This window comes from Ascaphus truei, chromosome 15 (genome assembly GCF_040206685.1).
Source record: "Ascaphus truei isolate aAscTru1 chromosome 15, aAscTru1.hap1, whole genome shotgun sequence".
In the NCBI taxonomy this organism is placed as follows: domain Eukaryota; kingdom Metazoa; phylum Chordata; class Amphibia; order Anura; family Ascaphidae; genus Ascaphus; species Ascaphus truei.
In genome coordinates, this window is record NC_134497.1 from 34,941,009 (window position 1) to 34,966,418 (window position 25,410).

The window sequence follows — 25,410 nt, forward strand, 5'->3', positions numbered from 1 at the left end:
GCCCACCCATTGGCAAGTCTTTTCCTTGGCAGGGAGAGGGACGGGGTGGGGGTGACGCGGCCCGTTGTCCTGGTTACCAGATGCTGCAGCCCGCTTCTGAATCAGAGGTAGGAGTGGGGCTGCACCCGGGCCCATCTTTCACACTTGCGCTGCCTGCACATCCAGAGGGGGAAAATACCAGGCACATACACGTCCCGTATTACTTCATTTTTTACCGGACAGATCGGCAAAATACCGGTCTGTCCGGTTCAAAACCAGACACCTGGCAACCCTATTGGTGAGAGAGGTTTATGCCTTAATTACCGTAGCGACGTAATACAGAAAAAATGGCCCCCGCTCAGCACGAAAAAAATGTATATGGGGATCAGGAGGGGGGGGGGAGGTGCTCCTCTGGGTAGAGGGATATATGATAAACTTACACAAGATATATAAACCCAGTTATGGGCACTCTGATCCCCTAGTAAATGTATTATGACATATTACATAGTAGATGAGGTTGAAAAAAGACGTACGTCCATCAAGTTCAACCTATGCTAAATTTAGACAACAGATACTTTATCCTATTTCTATACATACTTATTGATCCAGAGGAAGGCAAACAAAAAACCCCAGAGTCATATCATCCAATGATATCTCAAAAGGAAAAAAATAATTTCCTTCCTGACTCCAAGAATTGGCAATCGGATTAATCTCTGGATCAACATCCTTTCCATGTACTGTATACTTATTTGGTATATCCCTGTATATCTTTCCTTTCTAAAAAGGTGTCCAACTTTTTTTTTGAACAAATCTATTGTATCTGCCATCGCAGTCTCCATGGGTAATGAATTCCACATTTTAACTGCCCTTACTGTAAAGGACCCTGTCCTTTGTTGCTGGTGAAATCTCCTTTCCTCCAACCTAAAGGGATGGCCCCGAGTCCTTTGTACTGCCCGTGGGATGAATAGTTCTTTTGAAAGCTCCTTGTATTGTCCCCAAATTTATTTGTATATAGTTATCATATCCCCTCTTAGACGCCTCTTTTCTAATGTAAATAAGTCTAATTTAGCTAGCCTCTCCTCATAGGTTAGATTGTCCATCCCCTTCACCGCTGCACTCTCTCTAGTTCCATAATGTCTTTTCTAAGGAGCGGTGCCCAAAATTGTACTCCATATTCAAGGTGTGGTCTTATTAATGCTTTGTAAAGGGGCATAATTATGTTTACTTCCCTTCCATCCATTGCCCGTTTAATGCAAGATAAGATCTTGTTTGCCTTTGCAGCTACTGCATGACTTTGGGCACTATTGCTAAGCCTGCTGTCTAAAAGCACTCCTAAATCCTTCTCCATCAAGGATTCCCCCAAATTATCCACATTTAATTTGTAAGTCACCTTTTTATTCTTACATCCCAAATGCATAACTTTACATTTATCTATATTAAACATCATCTGCCATTTACCTGCCCACGTATCCAGTCTCTCCAAGTCCTTCTGAAGAGAAATTACATCCTTCTCGGATTCTACTACCTTACACAATTTAGTATCATCAGCAAAGTTGGAGACTTTGCTCTCAATGCCACTTCAAGATCATTAATAAACAAGTTAAAAAGCAGGGGTCCCTGTATTGATCCCTGAGGTATTCCACTCATGACTTAAGCCCAACCTGAAAAAGTTTCCTTTATGACAACCCTCTGTTGTCGGTCCTTTAACCAGTTTTCAATCCAGCTGCATATATCCAAATCCAATTGTCTTTATTTTGTACGCCAACCTCTTGTGTGAAACCGTATCAAAAGCCTTTGCAAAATCAAAGTAGACCACATCAATTGCATTACCCTGGTCTAAATTCCTACTTACCTCCTCAAAAGTTAGTTTGGCATGATCTATCCTTCATAAATCCATGCTGACTATTACTAATAATTTTGTTTTCCATTAGGTATTCCTGAATATTATCCCATATTAAACCTTCAAGTAGTTTCCCCACTATTGAAGTCAGGCTTACATGTCTGTAATTCCCCGGTTGTGATCTAGCTCCCTTTTTAAATATAGGCACCACATCTGCTTTACGCCAATCTAGTGGTACTGAGCCTGTTGAAATGGAGTTCTTGAATATTAAATATAATGGTTTGGCTATTACTGAACTTTAACTCCTTGAGAACTCTTGAATGTATGCCATCAGGGCCAGGTGCCTTGTTTACTTTAGTTTTTTCAAGCCGCTTATGAACTTCTTCCTCAGTTAACTAATTGTTCATTAATATGGAGGTTGTGGCTTCCTTCTGCGGCACTACTATTGAAATTGATTCTTCCCTGGTAAACACAGAGGCCAAGAATTTGTTTAATACCTCTGCTTTTTCCTTATCTCCAATAATCTGCCTACCCATCTCACACTGAAAGGGTCCTATATTTTCTTTTCTCATTTTTTTTGTTATTAAGGTACTTAAAGAACTTCTTAGGGTTGATCTTACTTTCTATTGCAATCCTTTTTTCATTACCCATTTTTGCTAATTTAATTGCCCTTTTGCAATTTTTGTTACATTCCTTATAATTCTGATACGATGTCTTCGTCTTTTCTGACTTCAAGAATCTAACCGCCTTCCTCTTCTTGTCCATTTCATCCCCTACCTGTTTATTGAGCCACATTGGTTTTGACTCATTACTTTTATACTTATTACCCAAGGGTATACACTGATAAGTGTGCTTTTCTAACAATGTTTTAAAGACTGTTCATTCATCTTCTAATTTTTTCCCTGCAAAAACATCATTCCAATGTATTACTTCTAGATTAGCCCTCAGTTTATTAAAATCTGCCTTTCTTAAATTTAAGGTCTTTGTTGAACCCAAGTAATCTGTTTTTTGATAATTTATTTCAAATGAGACCATGTTATGATCACTGTTACCCAAATGTTCCAGGACTGGAATATTTGTTATTACTTCTACATTGTTTGATATGACCAAATCCAGAACTGCCCCTCTCCTGGTTGGTTCCTCAATAATTTGGGTCATATAATTGCCTTTAAGCACCCCCAAAACCTGTTTCCTTTTGTTGTAATGCTAATCTCATTTCCCCAATCTATGTCTGGATAGTTAAAATCCCCCATTATGCAAACATGACCCAGTTTTGATGCCTTTTCCATTTGTAAAAGTATTTTAGCTTCCTCAATCTCACAGATATTTGGTGGTTTATACAGTAGCATATCCCTACAAACATTTTCTTTATACTTTTAACGCCATTGCTAATTTCTATACACAAGGTCTCTACATTTTCATCACTCCTTCATAAACATTGTCCCTTACAATAGGTTTTAGATCCGGTTTAACTTATACACATACTCCACCTCCCCTTCTATTTGTTCGATCTTTCCGAAAAAGGGAATAACCCTCTAAATTAACTGCCCAGTCATGAGTTTCATCCCACCATGTTTCGGTAATGCCTATGATATCATACTGCTCCCTTGCAGCTATTAATTCAAGCTCCCCCATTTTATCTGTCAGGCTTCTTGCATTAGCAAGCATGCATTTTAGTTTTTTTTCAGCCTGTACTATTATCTTATCTGCTCCTTCTTTTCTGCGCCCACTTGGTTTAGTCTTTAGAAGTTTTCTAGTATTATCTGTATTTATTATGTGTGTCTAACTGCTTGTCAAACTCGCACTTGCCCCCATTCTACCTCCATAACCCCTTGTATCCTCTTCTATTCTATTAAAACGAATTTATTAACATAATCTATTAAAATATATGGTTTTAAAATCAGCAACGCAGTAAGGGATCCCTCAACACCCATGTAGGTGTTAGGATCTAAATCTTAATAAAGGAGTAAAGGTAATAAATAAATCCCTGTCTCCCTCGGTTTGATAACCAACCAATCCAAATCTGTGACCTGAATTATTGATATAAGCAGCATCCCATGTTGCTAAGATTATCCTATACTTTTGGGAATCCTTCTCTGCTCTGTGTCTAATGGACATGGTTCAACAGTATAAATAGACAAATATTAATATTGCAACTATTATCAGTTCCTTTAATAGGTTACGACCAAGGGACAATAGTATATGCACATTTATTGCATTATTTGGTGAGAAGCTAAAAGGAGCTGTACCTGGTGTAAACAATTATCACGTTTACCGACTACTAATGATTACTAAAACTATACTGTACCTATAAATCGTTTAAGCATATTAATGGTGTTGTAACACTTTCATTCCTGTCTTCACTGATGGGATAATAGATTGGATTGGTTGGTAATCAAACTGAGGGAGATAGGGATCTATTTATTACCTATACGCCTTTATTAATATTTAGATCCTAACAGCTACATGGGTGTTGAGGGATCCATTACTGCGTCCCTGTTTTAACCCCATATATTTTAATTAGGATTAGGTCAAAAAAAATTAACGTATTAACCCATTTAGTTCCTGTGGTATACCTTGGTAACTACAGGCATGAAACGGGTTAATGTTATTTTGATCATAGGTTTCTGTAATAATAGACATTACAGAAGTCTATGATAGAAATATTAACCAATGTTGTATGTAACACATTATTAACGGTCACGTTAATTCACATATCGCTAGATTGGCCCAAATATCGCACGCAGTAAATTATTACCACAATCTTGATATACTGTATACCACCTTAAAATTGCGGTAATAACAACCGTTAGTTTATTATTTCCCCAGGAGCGATATTAACTCCACTTTAACAGAATTTGAGGTATCTGAGCCGTAGTGTTTTGTTTATGCCTGCGGGACAAACCAAGAACTAACCATGCTTTACTGCCACTAAGGTGCCAAAGTGGGGTAGGTAGCGAAACGTTTATATTATCCCGTGTGGTCAGCTAGTCATGAAAACCGATGACTAGTTGACCTGTGGACTACTAAGGGGTTAATATGTACTGTTATGTATTTTAACAACTATTTTATCATCTATTCTATGTTGGTTTAGCTCATCTGGCCTATGTGTATAATGGGCAGTATATTGGCCATTATATGCATAGGAAAGACAGGGCTAACGCCAGCCTGTAGTAGGTGATAAAATATTTGCAGTATTTCTGCCATTCAGCCTGTTCCGATAAATATCAGAACTTGATGTATGGCAGTTTTTACTTGAAAATGCGGTATTATGTAGGTTTATCAGATCTGATGCTTTTAATGGGTCTGATAAAAAGTGCGTTATTTTTGACGCTGCAACGCTGATTCATTGCACGATAATAATAAGGCACTTTTTTATGGATGTAAGACGGTATTTTTGGTTACCGCAGCTTGATGTATCTGGCCCTTTGACTCAAGTCAGGTTTAGTGATATTAAGTTCTAGTTGACCCGTAATGGTGTAAGCAGATCTATCACTATTTGCAGTTTAACATCAGTAATAAGACAATAGAGATGTAACAACCACATTCCTAGTTACCTTGTGCTGGCGCGTTACTTTCCCACAGTGTGCCCTCTTGATACCAAGCTCTTTCCCATATTCATCTCCGTACCAGACTAGGAGCTCTGTGTATGGGGGGAGGTCTGTGCAGGTTCTGTAGTAGATTTCCCCGTGGTACTGCAACGCCACAAGGTTCTGTTCTTCCTCGTTTCCCGCACAATTTACAAACCTAAAATTGGGACAGTTAGTGAGGTCTCAAAATAATGTCTATTTTATAAAGGAAGAGCTGAAAAAAGATACAAGTTGTTAATAATGTGACTTATCTTTTCTTTCTTCTGTACAGTTTTTGAGGAGAACATAAGTTAATGGAGAGCAATGTATATACGATGGCTCACTTGTATGTACCCACAGTTTGAAAGGAATGGGAGCCACAGGCCACACCAATGACTACTTTCTTATTACTAAAAAAAAAAAACACTATTGTAATTAAAAAGTCTCCGACAAGATGACACAAGTGACTCAAAAGGTGAGTTTTCTTCTGGTGGAACTAAACAGAAACAGACAGTGGTGTTGTAGCAGGAATGTGTTCCATTAGCAACCTGAGCGTATAACATGCCCTGGACCGATATGGAAACTGGACTATAGAAAAAGCCTTGAGCCACAGTCTAATGAGGTAACAATGTCTTCCCCCACCCAGAGAGAGGTGTCTATGCTCGTTTTCCCCCCTTTCATGTGTGGTTTAGAGCACTGTTAGTAAGCTGCCTTCATAGCGTTACATCCCTCCCCGCTGCTGAGAACAACCTGAATGACACGCACGCTGTGCGTTCCAGGAGAAGCACTGCGGAAGTCGAGGAGCGACTCGTGACGTCACTGCCGAGCGCCCGACGAGGAGTGGCGGCAAACGGCGTGCTAACCCTATGGACGTTGATTCTTGCGGTTTCCCTACCTGCCTGTGAGCTGTGTGCTTTGGGGTTTCTCTACCAGGGACTTACCCATCCACCACCCCAAGACGGAGAACGCTGTAAAGAGCAGACGAGACGACTGCAGATCCATCCCATGCTGAGATCCATCCGAGGGTGTCGCTCATTGTCATCTCCTGGTGTGGTAAACCTATATACCAACTGCTTGTGAAATTTATCTTGATGTACGCAGAACTATTTACTTTTAATCATAAAGTCACATTTTTAACTATACTTCACTATGTGCGTTGTGCGCCCTGTTCTTTTGTTTTTTGTATAGTTCCTGGGGTGTCGAGCCACCCCCAAGAAAGGCTGCAGACCCACGTTTAGTGTCAGATCCACATATAAGGTTTACAATATTGTTTCTATCATCACGGTGCACTGTTCACTATTTGTTGTTTACTAGATATTAGCTGCGCACTATCACCTATTTTTACTATTGTGGGACAGGTGCCTGCAGCGGGACAGGTGCCTGCAGCGGGGCTGGCAGCAACTGCTGTGACCTGCCACCGGGACCCCACCGCATCGCTCCCCCCCACTGTTTAGCATCGGTCCAACACCCCCACAAAATCGAGCACCTCTCTTCCCCCCGCAAAATCGGGCACCCCCAGCATCGCTCCCCCCTCCCCCGCAGCATCGGTTCCCCCCTTCCCCGCAGCATCAGTCCAACACCCCCCGGCAGCATCGGTCCCCCACCCCCCCCGGCAGCATCGGTCCCCCCCCCCCCCCCCAACAGCATCGGTCCCCCACACCCCCCATCAGCATCGGTCCCCCCCCAGCAGCATCGGTCCCCCCCCCGCAGCAATGGTCTCCCCCCCCACACAGCATCGGTCCCCCCCCAGCCCCATCGGTCCCCCACACCCCACCCCCCAGCACCATCGGTCCCCCACACCCCACAGCACCATCGGTCTCCCACACCCCACCACCATCGGTCTCCCACACCCCACCCCCCAGCACCATCATTCCCCCACACCCCACCCCCCAGCACCATCGGTCCCCCACACCCCACCACCATAGGTCTCACACCCCCATCGGTCCCCCAAACCCCACCCCCCAGCACCATCGCTCCCCCATACCCCACCCCCCAGCACCATCGGTACCCCACACCCCACCACCATCTGTCCCCCACACCCCACACCCCAGCACCATCTGTCCCCCACCCCCCACCCCCCCAGCAGCATCGGTCCCCCACCCCCCCCAGCAGCATCGGTCCCCCACACCCCACCCAGCAGCATCGTTCCCCCCCACCCCCAGCAGCATCGGTCAACCCCCCCCCCCAGCAGCATCGGTCACCACCCCCCCAGCAGCATCGGTCCCCCACCCCCCCAGCAGCATCGGTCCCCCACCCACCCAGCAGCATCGGTCCCCCACCCCAGCAGCATCGGTCACCCACCCCCTCCCCAGCAGCATCGCTCACCCACCCCCTCCCCAGCAGCATCGGTCCCCCCCCCAACTGCTGTGACCTACCACCGGGACCCCACCGCATCGCTCCCCCCGTTTAGCATCGGTCCAACAACCCCACAAAATCGAGCACCTCTCTTCCCCCCGCAAAATCGGGCACCCCCAGCATCGCTCCCCCCTCCCCCGCAGCATCGGTTCCTCCCTTCCCCGCAGCATCGGTCCAACACCCCCGCAACACCGGGCACCCCCCCCCCCCAGCAGCATCTGTCCCCCACCCCCCCCGGCAGCATCGGTTCCCCCCCCCCCAACAGCATCGGTCCCCCACACACCCCCTTTAGCATCGGTCCCCCCCCCGCAGCATTTGTCCCCCACACCCCCCCTTGCAGCATCGGTCCCCCCCCAGCCCCCCACCCCCCACCACCATAGGTCTCCCACACCCCACCCCCCAGCACCATCGGTCCCCCACACCCCACCCCCCAGCACCATCGGTCCCCCACACCCCACCCCCCAGCACCATCGATCCCCCACACCCCACCCCCCAGCACCATCGACCCCCCAGCACCATAGGTCTCCCACACCCCACCCCCCAGCACCATCGGTCCCCCACACCCCACCTCCCAGCACCATCGGTCCCCCACACCCCACTACCCAGCACCATAGGTCTCCCACACCCCACTACCCAGCACCATAGGTCTCCCACACCCCACCCCCCAGCACCATCGGTCCCCCACACCCCACCACCATAGGTCTCCCACCCCCCACCCCCCAGCACCATCGGTCCCCCACACCCCACCCCCGAGCACCATCGGTCCCCCACACCCCACCCCCATCGGTCCGAAACACCCCACCACCCTCTGTCCCCCACACCCCACCACCTTCTGTCCCCCACACCCCAGCACCCCAGCACCATCTGTCCCCCACACCCCAGCACCATCTGTCCCCCACACCCCAGCACCATCTGTCCCCCACACCCCACCACCATCTGTCCCCCACATCCCACCCCCCAGCACCATCGGTCCCCCACACCCCACCCTCCAGCAGCATCAGTCCCCCCCCCAGCAGCATCGGTCCCCCCCCAGCAGCATCGGTCCCCCACACCCCACCCAGCAGCATAGGTCCCCCCCCAGCAGCATCGGCCCCCCACAACCCCCCCCCAGCAGCATAGGTCCCCCCCCCCAGCAGCATCGGCCCCCCACAACCCCCCCCCCAGCAGCATCGGTCCCCCAGCCCCCCACCCCCCCCAGCACCCCACCCCCGCAGCATTGGTGTCCCCCCAGCAGCATTGGTCCCCCACCCCCCCCAGCAGCATCGGTCCCCCCCCAGCAGCATCGGTCCCCCACCCCCCCCAGCAGCATCGGTCCCCCCCAGCAGCATCGGTCCCCCACCCCCCCAGCAGCATCGGTCCCCCCCAGCAGCATCGGTCCCCCAACCCCCCCAGCAGCATCGGTCCCCCCCAGCAGCATCGGTCCGTCCCCCAGCAGCATCGGTCCCCCACCCCCCCAGCAGCATCGGTCCCCCCCAGCAGCATCGGTCCCCCAACCCCCCCAGCAGCATCGGTCCCCACCACAGCATCGGTCACCCCCCCCCACAGCATCGGTCACCTCCCACCACAGCATCGGTCACCCCCCACAGCATCGGTCACCCCCCCCACAGCATCGGTCACCCCCCCCCCACAGCATCGGTCACCACCCCCCCACAGCATCGGTCAGCAGCCCCCCACAGCATCGGTAACCACACCCCCACAGCATCGGTCACCACCCCCCCCACAGCATCGGTCACCCCTCACAGCATCGGGGTCACCCCCCCACAGCATCGGGGTCACCCCCCCACAGCATCGGGGTCACCCCCCCACAGCATCGGTCACCCCCCCACAGCATCGGTCACAACCCCCCCGAGCAGCATCGGTCACACCCCCCCCGAGCAGCATCGGTAACACCCCCCCCCTGAGCAGCATCGGTCACACACACCCCCGAGCAGCATCGGTCACACACCCCCCCCCCCAGCAGCATCGGTCACCCCCCCCGAGCAGCATCGGTCACCCCCCCCCCGAGCAGCATCGGTCACACCCCCCCTACCCCCCGAGCAGCATCGGTCACACCCCACCCCCCGAGCAGCATCGGTCACACACCCCCCCGAGCAGCATCGGTCACACACCCCCCCCCCGAGCAGCATCGGTCACACCCCCCCCTCCCCCGAGCAGCATCGGTCACACACACCCCCCGAGCAGCATCGGTCACACCCCCCCCCGAGCAGCATCGGTCACACCCCCCCCCCCGAGCAGCATCGGTCACACCCCCCCCGAGCAGCATCGGTCACACACCCCCCGAGCAGCATCGGTCACACACCCCCCGAGCAGCATCGGTCACACACCCCCCGAGCAGCATCGGTCACACACCCCCGAGCAGCATCGGTCACACCCCCCAGCAGCATCGGTCACCCCCCCCCAGCAGCACCGCCACCCCGCCCCCCAACGCAGCACCGCCACCCCCCCCAACGCAGCACCGCCACCCCCCCAACGCAGCACCCCCCCAACGCAGCACCGCCCCCCCCAACGCAACACCGCCCCCCCCCAACGCAACACCGCCCCCCCAACGCAGCATTGCCACCCCCCCAACGCAGCACCGCCACCCCCCCTCACGCAGCACCGCCACCCCTCCAACGCAGGATTGCCACCCCCCCCCCAACGCAGCACCGCCACCCCCAACGCAGCACCGCCCCCCCCAACGCAGCAGCACCGCCCCCCCCAACGCAGAACCGCCACCCCCCACCCCAGCACCGCTACCCCCCAAACGTAGCACCGCCACCCCCCCCAACGCAGCACCGCCACCCCCCACCCCAGCACCGCCACCCCCCCCAAACGTAGCACCGCCACCCCCCTCCCCCCCCCAAACGTAGCATCGCCACCCCCCAAACGTAGCACCACCACCCCCCCAAACGTAGCACCGCCACCCCCCCCCCCAAACGTAGCACCGACACCCCCCCCTCCCCAAACGTAGCACCGACACCCCCCCCAAACGTAGCACCGACACCCCCCCCCCCAAACGTAGCAAACGCCACCCGCCCCCAACGCAGCACCGCCACCCCCCCCATACCTTGTACGGTATCTGTCATTATTAGGAGCTGGGGGCCCGGGGATAAAGGGGCGTGTCTGAAGCATCGGTCACCCACCCCCTCCCCAGCAGCATCGGTCACCCACCCCTCCCCAGCAGCATCGGTCACCCACCCCCTACCCAGCAGCATCGTCCCCCCCCAGCAGCATCGGTCCCCCACCCCCGCCCCTGCAGCATCGGTGTCCCACCCCCCCCGCAGCATCGGTGTCATCCCCCCGCAGCATCGGTCACCCCCCCCCACAGCATCGGTCACCCCCCACCACAGCATCGGTCACCCCCCCCACAGCATCGGTCACCTCCCACCACAGCATCGGTCACCCCCCACAGCATCGGTCACCCCCCACAGCATCGGTCACCTCCCACAGCATCGGTCACCCCCCACAGCATCGGTCACCCCCCCCCCACAGCATCGGTCACCCCCCCCCCCCACAGCATCGGTCACCCCCCCCCACAGCATCGGTCACCACCCCCCCACAGCATCGGTCACCACCCCCCCCACAGCATCGGTAACCACACCCCCACAGCATCGGTCACCACCCACCCACAGCATCGGTCACCCCTCACAGCATCGGGGTCACCCCCCACAGCATCGGGGTCACCCCCCACAGCATCGGGTCACCCCCCCACAGCATCGGTCACCCCCCCCACAGCATCGGTCACCCGCCCCCCGAGCAACATCGGTCACAACCCCCCGAGCAGCATCGGTCACACCCCCCCCCCCCCGAGCAGCATCGGTCACACCCCCCCCCCGAGCAGCATCGGTCACACCCCCCCCCCGAGCAGCATCGGTCACACCCCCCCCCCGAGCAGCATCGGTCACACACCCCCCCCCGAGCAGCATCGGTCACACCCCCCCCCCGAGCAGCATCGGTCACACACCCCCCCCCCGAGCAGCATCGGTCACACACACCCCCCCCCTGAGCAGCATCGGTCACACCCCCCCCGAGCAGCATCGGTCACACCCCCCCGAGCAGCATCGGTCACACCCCCCCCGAGCAGCATCGGTCACACCCCCCCCGAGCAGCATCGGTCACACCCCCCGAGCAGCATCGGTCCCACCCCCCCCCAGCAGCATCGATCACCCCCCCCCCCAGCAGCACCGCCACCCGCCCCCCAACGCAGCACCGCCACCCCCCCCAACGCAGCACCGCCACCCCAACGCAGCACCGCCACCCAACGCAACACCGCCCCCCCCAACGCAGCATTGCCACCCCCCCAACACAGCACCGCCACCCCCCCTCACGCAGCACCGCCACCCCTCCAACGCAGGATTGCCACCCCCCCCCAACGCAGCACTGCCCCCCCCCAACGCAGCAGCACCGCCCCCCCCCCAACGCAGCAGCACCGCCACCCCCCCCCAACGCAGCACCGCCACCCCCCCCCCAACGCAGCACCGCCACCCCCCACCCCAGCACCGCCACCCCCCCCAAACGTAGCACCGCCACCCCCCCAAACGTAGCACCGCCACGTCCCCTCCCCCCCCAACGTAGCACCGCCACCCCCCCCACGCAGCACCGCCACCCCCCCCCAACGCAGCACCGCCACCCCCCCCAACGCAGCACCGCCACCCCCAACCCCAGCACCGCCACCCCCCACCCAGCACCGCCACCCCCACCCCAGCACCGCCACCCCCCCCAAACGTAGCACCGCCACCCCCCTCCCACCCCAAACGTAGCATCGCCACCCCCCCAAACGTAGCACCGCCACACCCCCCCCAAACGTAGCACCGCCACCCCCCCCAAACGTAGCACCGCCACCCCCTTCCCCAAACGTAGCACCGCCACCCCCCTTCCCCAAACGTAGCACCGCCACCCCCCTTCCCCAAACGTAGCACCGCCACCCCCCTTCCCCAAACGTAGCACCGCCACCCCCCCCTCCCCAAACGTAGCACCGCCACCCCCCCCTCCCCAAACGTAGCACCGCCACCCCCCCCAAACGTAGCACCGCCACCCCCCCCCCCAAACGTAGCACCGACACCCCCCCCCCAAACGTAGCACCGACACCCCCCCCAAACGTAGCACCGCCACCCCCCCCAAACGTAGCACCGCCACCCCCCCCAAACGTAGCACCGCCACCCCCCCCCAAACGTAGCACCGCCACCCCCCCCAAACGTAGCACCGCCCCCCCCCAAACGTAGCACCGCCACCCCCCCCAAAACGTAGCACCGCCACCCCCCCCCCAAAACGTAGCACCGCCACCCCCCCCCAAAACGTAGCACCGCCACCCCCCCCCAAAACGTAGCACCGCCACCCCCCAAAACGTAGCACCGCCACCCCCCCCAAAACGTAGCACCGCCACCCCCCCCCAAAACGTAGCACCGCCATCCCCCCCAAAACGTAGCACCGCCACCCCCCCCCCCAAAACGTAGCACCGCCACACCCCCCCCCCCAAAACGTAGCATCGCCACCCCCCCCCCCCCCCCGTGTGTGTGTGTTCAGTACATTGATCTCTGGTGCAGGGTTTATGAGCCCTGTGCTAAGGGAACCAGACCAGGATGTGGCAGCAGACCCCAACACTCCCCCTCTGTGTGTTATCTAACCTCTTGTACTGTATCTGTCATTATTAGGAGCTGGGGGCCCGGGGATAAAGGGGCGTGTCTGAAGCTGCGTCACCCGTTACCCACAATCCCCGTGTTAGCAGCAGTGGCCCTGATCACGTGATACAGGCGGCGCGCTCCGGTAAAGGAGGTTCCCTGAGTTACAATGTGTGGGGGTTCTTCCCCTGCAGCAGCGGGGCTCGCTCATTGGTTAGAGCAGGAGAGGCTCAGGGGGCGTGTTTGAGCCCCCGCCTCAGTCCCTGCTGAAAGGGGGGGGCAGCTATACAGGCGGCGGCGCGCGGACACTCACCGCAGGGGGGGGATCCTGCCTGATTCTCCCGGCCCCTCCCAGCTGCTGCATGTGTGGGAGACGCTGCTGCTGCTGCTGCTGCTCTCTGCCCGGCTGAGAAGGGATTGCTTCCTGCTGCTTGTGTGCCTCCGGTCTAGAGCGACCACGTGACCAGCAGGAGCCAATCACAGTAATAATAATAACAACAACCTGCAAGAGGGGTTAAAGGGGAAGAGACTCCAGAAGCAGTGGCACTGTATGCAGATCACATTACTTTAACGCTATCCAAGCCCCTTACTTCTCTGCCTACAGTAATGTATTTAATGTGCTGGGGAAATTCAATAAGGTATCTGGGTTTAAAAAAATTGCACATACTCTTTATGAATCATATGTGTAAAGAAATCGGTGTTCACCAGAATCAGGGCGTTTAATATATTTATATATGCGCCTTTAATTTACACCATAAGGTGACGACCATAGCATCTTAACAAAGTTTTTTGCTCAGGGATGCAATGAAGCATAACAACACCTGGGCAATCACTACAGGCATACATACAGCCATTACGGGAATTATACCCACCATTGCAACTCATTTCTAATCATCTGGGAGACATTTAGTCCTAACAGGTGACTAACCACCAATGATTAGGTAGCCATAAAAGCTATAGTGATTATATAGCTTTATCACCCATTTTTAACCTTAGTTAGAAGTTTGTCCTTTATATGTACCACCTTATTTTATTAGAATTAAGAATTCAAGTTTTTGATTTTAATATCTAACTTATCACTGTTCACTCAGGGTTTTCTGAGTGCGTTACTATACCGAGTTCTCTCTCTTTAGTTTTGCATTACTTATCTTTACCGGTTGAAGCACCAGACCATATCTGTCACAACATATACTTACCCACACGGCATCAACTGGGAAGGGGTTTCTTTCCCTTCCCCCAATTCCCTTGGTATATTAACCTTTACTATCAAGGTTTCTGCCATTGACATAAATAATAACCGCTATCACTATACGCGCTGCTCGGCCTTAATCACAGGGGCAGTTATGTGTCACGCTGGGGGGGTCCCATTCTCTCCCGGTAACACAGGTATAATTGAGTGTAAGCTCTGTGGGGTACATGCCATAGCTTTGGGAGTGTTTAATACATTTATTGGGGTAGGGGGGGGCTGCACAAGGGCCCCACACTCGTGGGAGGCTACACTTGGGTCCCCAATGGGGTGAGGGGCTACACATGGGCCCCCACGGAGGTGGGGGTCGACACATGGGTCCCCAGTAGGACGGGGGGCTATACTTTGACCCCTGCTGGACTTGGGGGGGGGGGCTCACATCGGCCCCCACATGGGTGGAGCGGCGACCCTTGAGAGCTTTTGTAGAGACATGTGCCTTCATGCATTATTATAATCACAGAATTAAGTTATTAATAGGCACTAGTATTAGTACAGTAGTTATATGGGACTGAAGATGTGCATCTTGTTCATTCTCATGCATTGCTGGCCCCAAAGGGTTTTGTTACATTGTGCATATTAAGTATTCAATTGGTTGATAAAACTCATCATGAATACAACAATAGTTTAAAACCCTGTGTTCTATCACAGGTATAGGGCTAGGTGACATGTAACAGTTTCAGCATGTTTTCTCTTATCATCTTGGAAGCTACACTCATTCATAATTCCACTGCATTGCTTTTGGTCTAGTATTAAGCTATATTGTGTAACGGCTTCCATATATCTCATTAGCAAGACTCTAAAAGTCTCTTTCCCGAGTGTTGTCCTGTGAACCTCATTGCGGTCCCACCCTGGGATCACTTTAATCTGACGTATAAATGTGACATTTAACATGGATGGAATCACATGACTATGAAAGACGTGCCCGCAGTAAGACTATGAGTGCAACATAGAGTATGTCTGACTCCCGGCTGAAGGTGTGAAGTTCTGTCCTCTGAATGATGCAAGAGGTTCCTCAGTATGGGGTAAGTCTGCTGCAATACACCTCAGCATTTACTGAACCGGAAATGGCTCAGCCAAGGGGGCAGGAGACGAAACAGAAACTTCTCTATGAAACAGATGGTAATGTGAGCGACTGTACTGTGATGCACAATGTTTAATCGACATTTAATACGAATTCCGTTTAGCTTTACTGTACTATTTATAGTACCAGAGGCAATTACAGCCAGGGGTGCCAACATAGAGATGAATGAATTGTATACTTTATTCTGTGTGTTCATGGTCAGTCCTGCTCACCGTATGTGCAAATTGATTGAAGCGTGTACACACTTTCATACACAGCCCTGCTCCCTACCTGTAAGGCTGAGTCCCCACTGGCGCTGAGCGCGCTGGCGCTCAAAGCATGTGAGCCGGGTGTCCTGTGTCTGCTCGCGCGCCCACGAGAGGGGGAGGAGAGGGGGGGGGGTGAGGGGTGGGGCGGCATTGCCGAATAGTTGAGCGAGCGGCAAAGTTTAAAAAAATTATTTACCTAAGCGCTAAGCGTGTATGCCCGCGCATCGCGTGAGCGGGGACTTGCATATATATGCAAGTCACCTCGCCAAGCGCCGCCCACTCAGCGCTAGCGGGGACGCAGCCTAACTCGGCAGCCGTAACTCCCCAGTGCTGGCAATGGAGAGCAAATCAAAGGACCAGCAGCAGCCAATCAAAAAAAATATATAAACTTGTGGGGATTTCTCATTGGGCAGACGGCTATCCTTACTCTCCTGGATTTGTTGGCATCTCCGTCGCCGGGCTACACATGCGGCACGCCCGGAACAAATTTGCTTTATCTGACGGCCTACACAAACACGCTCACCGCTCCGTCCAAATAAGAAGGTGATGTGGTAGCTCATTCGCGCGCACACTGCGGTGGCTAGCGATCACAAGTACGCAAACACGGACACACACACAGCTACCGATCTCAAGCGATCCCAGCAGGGCCTTACCATTAACAATGTCGTTATCCGAGCTATTTATTTGGCTCCAACTGGAGGCACTGAGCCATGAGGAAGGCTGGTTGGACCAGCAGCTAGCCGGCCTGCTATCGAGTGCACAAGGCCATGGGAGTGGTCAGGACCAGCAGGGCAGAAAAGATTAATACACCCCCGCCGTTGCTTGGAAGTCACCAAGCGACGAAGGTGGCCCCAGCCAGGAAGGCAGCTGCTTGCTAGGTCGAAACGCATTGGAGTGGGAGTTCCGTGCTGGACACCCTCATTCTTTCCCCTTGGAGAGCACGTATTTATATCCTTTAACTTAGATTTTGGACTTATGAATTTATGCTTCATGGACTCGTGACTTTACTGAGAGCAACTCGGCTGTGCTATATGTGTATACTGTGCTATTATTTGGACCTTTGGGACATTACTATTTGGAACTACGGATATGAGATTATATCTTGATGTTTTGATGACTTAGTAGTTTGCTGACCACCATTATCTGATTCTGACATTACAAATTCTGGACAATTGTTGTTAAGAGCCAACATTGTGAGGGTTTTGTTTCTATCTGATCAGGGGAGTGACGCCTTTTCCTGTTTACTCAAAGTCAGGACTCTGCTATATGTTTTTCTCCCTCCTACAAGTTGGGAGATTTATCAATAGGAGCATTGTGATTTTTTCACTAACTACATTTGGACACTGTCTTTATCTTATTCCTCCATACTGCTCCCTCCCCGCACACATGCGCACATCATGCTTTTTCCCCTCCCTTGTCTCTTCATTATTGGCTTTATTATAAACTTCTCTACTTAGTATGTGCATTCAGCACACTACTACCAGATCTGTTTTGCCGTATCATGTGGGGCATCCATACAGACTTTAACCCACTATAGCTTTTCTCCAGTCCATTTCCCCTAAGCACAGGCCACTTCTAGTCCATGCAACTGTCCGCTATTGCACCTTATTAGAGGATTTGTGTAGGATGTGCACATCTTTTGAATCCCTTTTTCTTTGCACCTGTTCTGTTATATGTGTATTGAAATAATTTTTTCGTGACATTCTAGTAAACACGTGTGCTCCTAAAGGATTATCGACAAATCACCCAAAAATCTACTCGCCGAACAAAAAAATCTACTCACCACCTAGCCCTGCCCCTAGCCCTAAAAAAAATTAAATAAATAAATTCCTAGTAAGAACATTCATTTTTGACATAAGTTTATTTATTTTATTACATTATACTACAATTAGTCCTTGTTACATAGGTGTGTGTGTATAAATGTCGGATCTAGGGGGGGGGGGAGCCAGATATGAATGACTAGTTTCCTGAACCCCTTAAACAGTGTCTGGATGCCCCCACTTCCCAATACCTAAAGCAGCAATCCCACCTGGGATCTTACCTGATCCGCAGTCCCTCGATGTAAAGGTACCCCCATTCCCACAATGTTATTCAGTATGTTGGAGGGGAGGCGTTCCTTACCTGTCTTCTAGGTTAGGGGGGATTCCGATGCCTTCCGTGTGAAGCTTGAGTCAGATCCGGAAGAAAGCAGTATAGGTTATTTATTTCGGTGTTGATATAGGGCAGTTAAGATATATAGGGTAAATAAGATATCCAGATACAGAGTATGAGACAGAGAGAGTGTGGTTGAGAGAGAGAGACAGAGAGTGTGGGTGAGAGAGACAGAGAGTGTGGGTGAGAGAGAGACAGAGGGTGACAGAGAGAGGGTGAGAGAGAGAGTGACAGAGAGAGGGAGGGTCAGGAGGTGGGTGACTGGGTGATGGTGACTGACAGTGAGCAGGTGATTGGGTGGGCACTTGATGGTGGCTGTGGGTGTGTGTCTGTACACACACACACAGTCTCACACACAATCACACTCTTATATAGTCACACAGTTACATACAGTCACACAGTGACACACAGTCACTCAGTAACACACAGTCACAGTCACTCAGTGACAAACACACAGTCACTCAGTGACACACACACACAGTCACTCAGTCATACACAAACACACACAGTCACTCAGTGACACACACACAGTCACTCAGTCACACACACACACACACACAGTCACCCACTGTCACTCACACACATACACACTCACACGCACGGCAGGGGTGCCTCCGCAAGGCCGGGGGGTCATCGTAGTCACACAGTCACACACTCTCAAAGTCACACACAGTGACACACAGTCACTCAGTGACACACACACAGTCACTCAGTGACACACACAGTCACTCAGTCACACACACATTCACTCAGTCACACACACATTCACTCAGTCACACACACACACACACACACACACACACACACACACAGTCACTCAGTCAAACACACACTCAGTCACACACACACACACACAGTCAGTCAGTCACACACACACACACACACACAGTCACCCACTGTCACTCACACACACACACTCACCCGCATGGCAGGGGGTCTCCGCACGGCAGATGGTGCCTCTGCAAGGCTGGGGGGGTCATCGCACGTAAGCGGGCCCTCCGCACAGCAGGATGGCCTCTGCAAGGCAGGGGGTGGGGGAGATCGCACATGGCAGCAGGGAACTCCGCATGGCCGGAGGGCCTCTGCAAGGCGGGGGGGGGGGGTCGCGCATGACAGTGGGGGCCTCCGTATATATATATATGTAAAGGGAAAAAGACAAGCACAAAAAAACTGTGAGCTGGAAGGATACGTAATAGTCCAACTATATAGATTTCCTTGATGGGTGACGCACCGGACCGCAAATGGGTTCGTTCTGAGCCACTTGAGTTGTTTGAGGAAGGAAGTTCCAAATGCGCACAATCTCATCAAAATGGGAAATGCATAGAGAAATAGGGAAAAAAAACACAATAGTATAATACTGTATAAAACAGTCAAGGTAAGAAAGTAATGCACTCATATTGGGCGAGGTTAAGCGAGCATTTTGGTTGCTAATTATAACCACACTGATGTTCAAGAATCTCCGCTGGCAGGATATATCTGATGGTATGGACCTTCTCCAATAGCAGGACTCGCAGCGTTAGTGCAGGCTCCTCAGCAGCAGGATATTCCCAATAAAGAGATAAAACACAGAATAGTGTGATACTGTAAATAGAAAATATTAAAATGCTCAGAGCCAAATGAACACTCACATTATAGTGAAAATGGGAAGACTTATGGTTATTAAAGTGACCAACTTATACAGGTTGTTCTGGAATCGCAGGAAAATTCCAAAAAACAGGAAAAGGACGCAGGAAAAAAAGGAAATACATTTTTATGATATAAAAACAAAAACCAGAAGGCCACAGAAGCTATACAAAAACAGCTGGATCCCGACTCCCAATAAACCCCAGTGATGGCCATACACCAGGGATTAAGGTAAGAGAAGGTAACAGTGCTCCAGACAGCTCCCAAGGGTCTCCTGCTATCTGTATAAGGGTGAAATAAAGTCCCAACGCGTTTCGTATTAAAGACTTCTTCCAGGGGATATCCCCAATGCGTTTCATCTTGAAAAGACTTCCAGGGGATCTCTCCAATGCGTTTCGTCTTGAAAACACTTCTTCCAGGGGATAGAGAGAGGGTGAGAGAGAGAGAGGGAGGGTCAGGAGGTGGGTGACGGTGACTGACTGTGAGCAGGTGACTGTGGGTGGGCACTGTGTGACACCACACTCTCACACAGTCACTCAGTGACAAACACACACAGTCATTCAGTGACACACACAGTCACTGCAAGGTAGGGGGGGGGTCGCACATGGATCCTCCGCACGGCCGGAGGACCTCTGCAAGGTGGGGGGGGGTCGCGCATGGCAGCGGGGGCCTCCGCACCGCAGCGGGCCCTTTGCACGGCAGGAGGGTCTCTGCAAGGCAGGGGGGGTCGCACTTAGCAGGGGACTCCTCACCGCAGAGGGCCCTCCGAATGGCAGGAGGACCTCTGCACGGCAGGGGGGTTTTCCGCACGGCAGTGGGGGCGGGGGTTCGCCGCATGGCAGGGAGGCATGGAAGGGAAGAGAGGCAGGGAATTTAAGCATGGCAGGGAATTTAATCATGGCAGGGAGGCAGGGAAGGGAAGAGAGGCAGAGAACTGAGGCATAGCAGGGGTGGGAATGGAGGCATGAGGCTTACTTACCTTCTTGCTCCTTGCAACAAGATTCAAAGGGAGGGGCCACCATCACAGCGCGGGCTCACATAGGGCCTGGCTGCCTGCCAAAGCAATCCTGGCTGCAGGCCAGCAAGTTGAGTCATCCAATCAGGAATGGGGATTTTTTTTTTTGGTTTGTTTTAGCGCGAGCAGGGGAATTAATTAAAAACAGCATGGCTGCTTGGCATGTCGCCAGCCGGCAATATCATGTCGCCAGGGGCGACCTGGCGACCGGATTTGTCGAGCACTGTATATATATATTGAAAAAACACACAAAAAAAGTAGCGCTATTAAGTATAGTAAATAACTTTGAATAATTAATATAAACACTTAAAGTATATGCAAATTAATCAAAAAAAATAACCAATAAATAAATTGTGTCCAAAGAAAAAAAGGATAAGTCCAAATGTCTCCACTTGGTGGTGGTCTGGAGGAGGAGAGAGTCCCAACGATACACTGACCACAGGAGCTCCTTGCTGCTTCAAAAGAAAGTGGCGTAGCCACCCACCATAGATCTAGAAAAACAAAACACAAAAAAGCGCAAGCTCCATAGCACGTAACTGTGTACAAATGAGGGTGAATTTATTAAGAAAAGTGTCCCTAGGAGATACAGACCTATAGGGCAATAGGTGGACCAAATACCTCCTGCCCTGCCAAGGGGGCAGGATAAGAGCTAGACCCACTCTGGGTGGCCCTAGGCCTAGAGTGGCATTAGGGGACATCCTGAAGGGACAGCCGGCTGAGAGCGACTGCCTGTACCTGCTGTAAGCTGCTGCTGCTGCTGAGGACTTGAATAAAGGGTCCTGATTTAAAGAGACAGTGTGTGAGACTGGAATCTCTCATCCCTGGGCGGGAATTTCTGCTGTAGGGATTCCACCCCATATCCCTGGGACCTGCAGGAGATGGAGGCACTGCACCATTGAGGAGAACGAAGGCACAACCCCAGAAACCTGTCCTGTTGTCCCCAATGTCACCGCGGGAGACTCAGGCTCTCCTGTTGTCAGCAGGTACACATCACATTCAGACATGTAGCCGGAGCTTGAGACATCGTAGGACACCCTATGTGAGATTGGGGGAGGGTCGCGAGGATATATATATAACAGTGTTTGACAAACCTATACATTTGCTCGCCCCGGGCGAGTGGATTTAACCCCCGGGCGAGTGGATTTAACCCCTGGGCGAGTAAATATTGGCCCAAGCAGCACACGTTTGGTACTAGGTGGCGAGTAGATTTTCTTGTGTGGCGAGTAGATTTTTTGTTCATTTGTCAACCACTGTATATATATATATATATATATATATATATATATAACAATCATCTGTTCCTTAGCAGGTCTAAAAATTAGGTAAATACAACCACAGATGAACAACAACACATGACATATTACACTGTGTCATGATTTATTTAACAAAAATAAAGGCAAAATGGAGAAGCCATGTGTGAAAAACTAAGTACACCTTATGATTCAATAGCTTGTAGAACCACCTTTAGTTGCATGTGCACTATCCACAGATGGATTGTTCATTCAGCAGGACCGTCGCCTCGGCTTTCACTGGAGACAGTTACAAGTCCTGGTTACTTCCAGCCCAGCTTGGGGGAAAAAACGTCCAGGCCGTTGTGGATTCGGGCTCTGGGAAAAGTCTGCTCTTCCAGGAACTGTTACCGCCTAACGTGTGTTCTTTTGACTCCCCATGGAGTATAGAATGCATTCACGGCGATATAAAACGGTATCCGATGGCCAAAATCCAGCTACAGGTAAAAGGTCAGGAGGCCTACCTCGAAGTAGGAGTCGCTCCTTGGCTCCCTGCCCCCGTTGTGCTCGGCCGGGACTGGCCTTTCTTTTCAGACCTAATGGCTCCAGTCTCTCACGAGGAGCCTTATCCTATGGCTCAGGGGAACCCTGGTAAACTGTTCCCCTTCTCGGCAGACCTTTTCCCCAGTAGACACCGGGTGCAAAAGACTCGGAAGCAAAGACACTGATAAACAGGACTGGTTGCAGAAATCTGGGTCTCAAGGTGACCATACTAGTAGCCAGAAGTCACAAGTGATGAAAGTGGGACCGAGATGCCCTGCAGCCTAGAGAAAATGGAGAATTCGTCCCGCGGATAACTGAATATCCAGAGGGCCCAAGGCAGAAGTCGTGTACCCCAAAGAAGTGTCTGTCCGGTGCCAACAGTGAGGAACCCTCAACCAACCATCCCAGGGGAGCGGAGTCGGAACCAGTGAGTGTCGATCCCTTGACCAGCACTGAAGATGCCCTGAAAAATGCCAGGCATGACTGTGATAAGCTCCGTGAACAATTGAAACAAAAGAAAGATGGTTACACAAAGCTACAGAAAAATAACGTGAAGCTACAGAAAGATATGCTCACAATTTACTCTTTGGCCAGGACAGAATGGGACGATCTCAAGACTGAGCTAGATACTGCAAACGCTACTATTTCCACCATGGATGAAAAGCAGAGCCAATCTGATAAAATGATGGCTATGCTAAAGCAGAAGTATGAGGAGGCACTGAAGCAGATGACAGTCTTCCATCAAGAGGTTCACACTCTTCGCATAGAGCTGAATGCCTCACAACAGGAGGTCAACAGTGTCCGGACAGAGGTGGACATATCTCAGAAAGAGGTTCAGACACTCCGCAGAGCACTGGATGCCTCACATCATGAGACCAACAGCTGCCGCACAGACCTGGAAGTTTCCAGAAAGGAACTACACAGTCTCAATGAGGAGCTGGACATATCTAAAGAAACGATTGTCAATCTTAAGACAGATCTTATAGTCTCTCAGAAGGAGTTTCAGACCCTCAACCTAGAGAAGGAAATCTCACGCTGTCATTCTCAAAGCAGATGTGCGTAAATGGAAGGAGGACTGCAAGGAGGCCCTGAATAGTACAGAGACTGAAAAAGGAGAAAATTTAAGATTACAAAGAAAAAAATTAAAACTCAAAGAAGAAAATTTTAATTTGACAAATGACGTCAAGGAAAAAAATAAAAAGCTGCACGAGCTTAAAGAAATAAATAGACTTTTGGAAGGTAAGAAGTTTGAAGCAGAGCACCGACTGCAGAACCAACTGCAAGGTCTGCGTACGCACCTCGAGAAGGCCGAGGAGAAGCAGCGAACTCTGCAGGAAGAGAATCTGCAGGCTGTTAAAGAAATTCAAGTGCTGCAGGAACGTCTGATTACCCAGTATGTCCCCGCAAAGCAGCATGAGAAACTGAAGGCTACCCTAGCATCACCAAAGCAACGCTAAAGGCCAAGCTTAGAACCCAGGTGACGCGGCACAAATGGGGGCACAAGAAGGTCCAGAAACTGAAACAAGTAACTGTGGCCCAAGCAAAGAAGTTCATAGTGCTTCACAATGCAATAAAAATGTGGAAGCAAGCTCACAGAAAGCACAGCATGCAGATAATTCCCTGAGAAGAGACTTGCAAGACGCACTCAAAAAACAGGGATCTCTCGCGGATGAGATGAAAGTTCTAGAAGGACAAGTATTGACCCTGACTAAGCGTCAGTATCCCACAGCCACAAAAACCCATGAAGACAAGGGTGCAGTGAGAGCTGGGAATACCGCTCGTCTGAAAGACAAGGTTGCAAAATGTGAACCACCTAAACAAGCACTAGCAAAACCTTCGGCCACCCAACAGGCAATAAAAGAAGGCACACGTGCTGAATAAAAAACAAGAAGAATCCTTAGCTGATGAAGCTGAAAAGATGGGACATTCTCTGGAAGTGGGTGTGGAATTACAACTTAATCCCAAAGAGGCTGAACTAGCAACCCCATTGAGTGGGAAAAGGGCAGCGAGACAGCTTCAAGAGCAGAAAACTCAAAGGGCTGTTTTTAAACGCTCTGCAACTACTGCCATACAGTCTGCCTACAATAAGACGAGCACCCGACGCGAGGGAAATCTCATGGCCGTGCACATAGCAAAAAGACTATACTTAGAAAAAGTCCTCCTCGAGCGACTGAGGAGTGCTGATCTCAATCACCTTCGGGAGGAGACGCGAATAAACTGGAGAAAGGGCTCCAATCCCAGCAGGACTGAGGGTTCTCTTCCTCCATCCACTCTCATTCAAGTCACAGAGATATCTAGAATGAGAGTGGAAGGATGGGCTTTGGCCGTGGCAAGCCTGAGCTTCCCACAAACAGGGGAGGTATGTAACAGGGAAGTTATCCCTGTTCAGGTAATGTGCCTCTAATCCAGCAGTGTGGTGGTTAACTGCTTGTAGTCAATTAACAAACACCACCTGCCTGATTAGATTGCTTAGAAAAGCCTGTCTTTTGAGACAAGAGGTGAGACTCCTTAGCTCACACCTGAGATGAACTTGGAGACAGGAGAGATTCCTTAGTCCACACCTGGGCTGAACTAAGGAAAAACAGATGTCTTGAGCGACAAGCTGACCACAAGACAAGGGGACAAGATTCTAAACTTGGAGCCTGACATTTCCTGTGCACACAAGGGTGCGGTTCACAGAGAGCAGAGAAGCTTCCCCTACAGCAGCCCAGCTAACAGATAAGACTTTTTTGTATAAGACTATTATCTATGTCTGTGTATTGATAAATGTCTCCATGATTTGGGGCTGGTAAAGAGCCTAGCTAACCAACCCAGTCAGAGAGGGCTGAGCTACATGTGTAGATAGTCTCCAAAGCAGAGATAGGTTTTCTTTGTTTGGCTCACTATTTCGCTTATGTTGTTTTTTTGCTGTGTTTTAAGCGACAGGCACAATAA

At 51.5% G+C, this 25,410-nt stretch overlaps 1 protein-coding gene across 3 annotated transcripts in view; it reads right to left on the reverse strand.

The window, feature by feature from the left end:
• The window catches only part of LOC142466800 (uncharacterized), a 124,075-nt gene that overhangs the window by 11,982 nt on the left and 86,683 nt on the right, over window positions 1–25,410 (reverse strand). For 2 of the 3 annotated variants that reach the window (XM_075572246.1, XM_075572243.1), the window contains exons 1-2: window positions 13,654–13,803; window positions 5,377–5,566 (exon numbers count right to left, since the gene is read on the reverse strand). The gene's annotated coding sequence lies outside the window, so the exon portion shown is untranslated. Of the gene's footprint in view, window positions 1–5,376; window positions 5,567–13,653; window positions 13,804–25,410 lie in introns of those variants that run through there. The other variant, XM_075572244.1, reaches the window with a different exon arrangement.